The sequence below is a fragment of the Phalacrocorax aristotelis genome, chromosome 7 (genome assembly GCF_949628215.1).
Source record: "Phalacrocorax aristotelis chromosome 7, bGulAri2.1, whole genome shotgun sequence".
Classification (NCBI taxonomy): domain Eukaryota; kingdom Metazoa; phylum Chordata; class Aves; order Suliformes; family Phalacrocoracidae; genus Phalacrocorax; species Phalacrocorax aristotelis.
The window spans coordinates 17,981,675-17,986,712 of record NC_134282.1 but is presented as its reverse complement, the minus strand read 5'-3'; positions in this window follow the sequence as shown (position 1 = coordinate 17,986,712).

Below are 5,038 nucleotides of genomic sequence, written 5' to 3'. Positions count from 1 at the left end.
ATAATAAAGCGTCTGCCTTTCTTAAAAAAAAAAAAATCCTTCATAAATCTTGTTTGTTCAATAAAGCCTCTAGGGGTCTGAGCATCACTGATCCTGTGGCAGCCATGTCCTCGCCTGAACTGAGTTAGAAGGCAGTGATGGGGGCAGCTGGAGACAGCAGCATTGCAGGATGCTGCTACCCTCTGAGCTGGTGCCGGGAATGTGAGCAGCTGGGCTGTGGCTGAGCTGGGCTCTGGGACAGCAGGGCTGGAGCTGGGGTCTGCCAGGGTCTGAATCACCTCCTTGGGTGCAGCATCTTCCCTCAGCAGGGGCAAAGGGCTGTGGGGTGCTTGCAGGGACCACAGCCCGGCCTGTGCGATCTGAGCCACTGGGGGTAGCAGTGAGGGGGATTCGACGCTTTGCAGGGGGAATGAGAGGATGAAGCAACAAAAACCCTACATCCATCTTCTTTTTGTCCCCGAGAATGGGATCAACAGAAAGCAGGGACTCGAGAACTAAGCAACAGGGAAGCAAGGCTGGCACACAGGCATCATGAGGTGCAGGCAACTTACTACTCAGCAGCATGCCATAATTTTTGGTTGATTCTATTTTGTTCCTAATGGGTTACAGTCATGGCATTGCCTCACCTGAATGTGCTATCAGCAGCTCTGCTGGGTCCATTTACATTGTACTAGGGCATACCCCGGCGCAGACACACTCAGGGACTATCTTGGTTACCTCTGCAGGTCCTCAGGGGAAGGTGAAATCCTCTTGCTTTGGCCACCCAACATAAAAACACATTTTTCATTTAAAAAACCCACCTCCTCCAGAGTGAATCTTCCCACAAAGACCAGACCCAAAGGGCAGCTGCCTGTCCTCTGCCTCCACACAGGTGCCCATTGCTGGGGTCCCTGAGAGTGTGTAGTGGGGCCTGCAGCAGCGGCTGGCTCCTCTGCAAGCCAAGAGGCGCTGGGGCAGGACCGGTGGCGGGATAAGGCTGCTGGGATCCAGGTGCGGAGGCCTGACGTGAGGTCTTTGGATCCTTATCTGTAAAGGAGGGACAGCCCACGCTGTGCTGTTGGCACTGCATGGGCTCTGCTCTTTGCAACAAGCTCAGACAGCGGCACAGACAAGGCATGGCTCCTGAGCATCTCTGAAGCTCGGGGCTAGAACATCAGTCCCCAGCCCACAATCCCCCACCCTGATACCCCACAGGAACAATAGCACCTGGGCAGACCTGGACTGAGGGGTCGATGGCCTGGAGCTGTGGTTCCCAATGCCTTTCTGGGGAGTGGGAGGGGGTGGACTCAGCCCACTCTCCTGCCACGGTCAGTACTGGAGCAGGGAAGATGAGCAGAGCTTGAAGAAGTCCAGGGTGAAACAGAGCTGGGATGGGGGAGTTTCACAGGGATGTACTTACAGGAGAAAGGCTGTGGGCTCCAGAAGGTCTCCTTGGCCCTAGGAGATGGGGAACAGAAAGGGGATAACATGTCGAGGGGGCTGGGAAAACCCCTGCCTGGTCATGGCACCTGGGTTGGTTGGGACTGGGGAGCAGTGATTGAGTGTGGGGGCAAGATGAGGCTATGAGAGGAAGAAAAGCCCCAGTTGCTGTGCACACATAATTTCTTGCCTTACCACAAGTGCAATTGAACAGAGGCACTTCCTGGCCAACCCTGGCTCCAGGGCCAGAAGGGAGCTGGAAGCAAGGGCAGGACACAGCTCCGACAAGCATGGGGGACTTGGGGTGCTGAACTTTCCCTGAGCACAGATGCCACACCAGGACCAAGGGCTAGGGGGGAGGTAAGGAGATGCCAGTGCTTCCACCCCAGCCTTGCACCTTTTCAGCCATCTGCTAACCCCTGCTCTGCAGGAGAGCAAGGTCCAATCTTGCAACTGCCTTTTTCTTGCTCCTTCCAGAGAAATGTGAATTGCAGTGGAAATCGTTTGGACGGTATTAAAATTAAAATTAAATAGAAAGCCCATCTGTAACCGAGCGCTAGGTGAGATGAGGAAGAAATGCAAATATTCCTTGACATGGAGGAAAAGGGAAGGTAATGTTCAACCTGCTGACGTTATCGCACTCATGAGCAGCAGATGGTTGGAAAAGGGGCTGGAAGATGCTAAAGGACCACCCAGCTTAGCCCTTTCTGCAGGGCAGCTCCCCCTGCCTGGGCCAGATGGGTCCCACTAATGGTGGACTTACCAGAGATAGATTTTTCCACGAGCAAAGCACTTTCTGATGTCCAACCTCCATCCCCTGCTGCACCCGCAGCACCCATCCCTGTGTGGGTTCAGCCAATGGCTTACCCCTGGTGCTGGTACTGGCGGCAGACGTGCGAGGCCAGGCAGGCAGTGATAAGCAGGAGGCAGAGCAGAGCCAGGGCTCCCACCAAAATGCCAAGCAAGGCAGCAAGGCTGACAGCCAGTTGTTCGCATCGGGAGCCCGCAGGGGAGAAGATGGAGAAGGGGAGACAGCTGTAGATGGGGAGGGAGGGGCAGTGATGCTGTGGAGAGACGCAGCTGTGCCCGGTGGCCTTGTCCATCCCCAGCACCACTGCTACCTGCACGTGGGCCCCTCAGGTAGGTGCTGGCACTGGCCACCATGCTGGCAGTAGCCCATCTTGCAAGGGGAGATGCAAAGCCGATGGTCCCTGCGTAGTGGAGCTGGTAGCCTTTTAGCCATAGAGATTGCAGGGGAAATAGAGCCTCAGCTCAGCCACTGTCACCGGGGATGGACAGCACGGGTTTGGCCACGTGGCAGCATCACCTCTTGATGCTTCCCCATGTCTCCCTGAGCGGGATCAGTGCCTGGGATGGGGACTGCTGCCCACCGCCTCCCCAACAGGTGTTACCTGAACCCCAGGGCACACAGGGTGATGGAGACAATGGGGACAGAGGGGTGCTCCTCTTGGGCTCCCTGGCTTGGCCCCGGGAGCAACTCACACTTCACCAGGTCAGTGATGTTGCCCCAGTGCAGGTGCTGGAAGAGGAGGCATGCATCTGCCTCCCGCCACCCCTGCCACCTGTTGAAGGCACTGGTGATTGCCCCCATCAACTTCTCATTCAGGAACTGGATGACAGTGCCACGGCTGTCATAGCTGACCTCAGACACCACCACGAAGGTGAAGCCATCCCTCCATCTGTCCTGCAGGGAAACAATGGGACTGCTGGCAGAGCCACTGCTGCATCACAGAGTGATCAGGACTCACCATGCCTTAGTTTCCCCATTTGGGGGGTGGTAAAGAAGGAATATGGCAGGATATGGAAGGTGCTGTGAGGCTTGTGTCTCCAAGGGTTTATCAGCATCAGGCCTGGAAAAACAGACTCTGGCGTTGGGGAAAATGCCCTTTGTGACCCAAACCTTGTGGCCCTAAGCCCAGCCCTGCCCCACCAGCTCCCACCGCAGCTGACTCACGTCTGGGTGATGTTGTTGTTGCTCTGGAAAGCCTTTACCTCCAGGGTGCCCAGGATGGCCGAGACCTTTGGCAGGGAGAGTGGGAGGGTGTTAGGGGAGAACAGGACGGCACCAGCGCAGGGAGAAACTGAAGGGCGACGTGGGCACCACGGCTGAGCCCCAAGGGCTGCTTTGGCCTTTCGTTGACATGCTGGGGACCTGGCACATGGCGATGGCTGCAGCCAGCATCAGGCGGTTGTTGCTGCCTCTCTCCAGCTCTGCAGATCCTCTGGATCCCTGGGGATCTGTGGGGATCCTGTGGGAGGGAGGTGGGCAGAGGCATGGGCACCCCAAGCTGCCATTGCTTCCTGGTGTGCCAGTGCATCCCCTGCCCCAAGCCCATCCCCTCCGGTGACGTACAGTGCTGTTGACTTCGCCGGCAGTGGCGTTTTGCAATGTCCTGACCCGCAGCTGGATTCTTCTCTGGGGGAGATCTGCTGGGGGAAGTCACAGCAGTGGCTCTGACATCCCAGAACCAGGGCAAGAAGCATTGGTGTTCACCCCCCACAGGGCACAGGCACCCACCTGCACTAGGCAGCAGCTGAAAATCGCCCTCTGCCACCAGGCAGTGCTGGTCGGTGAAAGCTAGGGGCAGGTGCAGGCGGGGGTGCAGGTGATGGGGTGCAGGTGGCAGCATCCCCTGTTGCTGCAGAAGCTCTTGGGGCAGGAGCGGGAGCCACAGGCTGAGCCACAGCCTGGCCCCTCACCTGCAGGACAGGGAGGCCAGGTCAGGTGGAGGGATGAGCCTGGGTGCAGAAGCAGACCCCTAGTGCACTGATCTATTCTCAGTAGCTCTGTAATGCCTTTCTTCCAAGTTTTGGGGTGTTTTTTTATGTGTTAGAACTTTTAGTATAAGTTCAGATTCTCAAGAAAAGGCCATGCACCCTGCCCTCCCAGCTGAAGCCTTCTGCCCTTGTGAAATCCCAGCCTGCTGCATTAGAACAGGAGCAAAAACCATCACCCCAACCCCACCACAGCCATCTGAAAACAGGATTTGATTTTAGACCCCCAGCTTCTGCATGTGCATTTGAACTTTGATGGGATGAGATTTTTTTTTCTTTCTCAAAGAGAAAAATTGCATGGGAAAAGTTTCCTTTCCTGGTGGATTAATGGGAGCACAAGGGGCAACTGGACTCTGGTCCCTTCTGTTAAGGACAGCAAGGGCCTGGGTGCAGACCTCAGCCAGCTCCCCCTCCTCTCCTCTCCAGCCAGTTCGGGTGCCATGGGAGCCCTCTTCCACCAAGGGCCGGGGATGATGGGGATGAGGACCTTGCCTGCCAGGGTGCCTGTGCTCACCCTCCTCACCGGCTGGGCAGGAGCAGGTGTAGCTGCCCACCGTGTTGGTGCAGGTGTCATTCCCTGGACACACCATCCCCTGCGTGCACTCATTGATATCTGCTGAGGAAATGCAGCATGGTGCTGGGAGAAATATCTCAGCTGGGGTCCCGCAGGTGCCCTGAGTTCCCAGTGGCCATGACAAGCCCTCGTCACCTGAGCAGTGCCGCCCATTGCTGGTCAGGCCGGCTGGGCAGGGGCCACAGCCGGTATGTGAGTCACAGCCCACGCCAGGGAAGCACCCCTGGGCACAGGGGTCCGGAGGGTCCT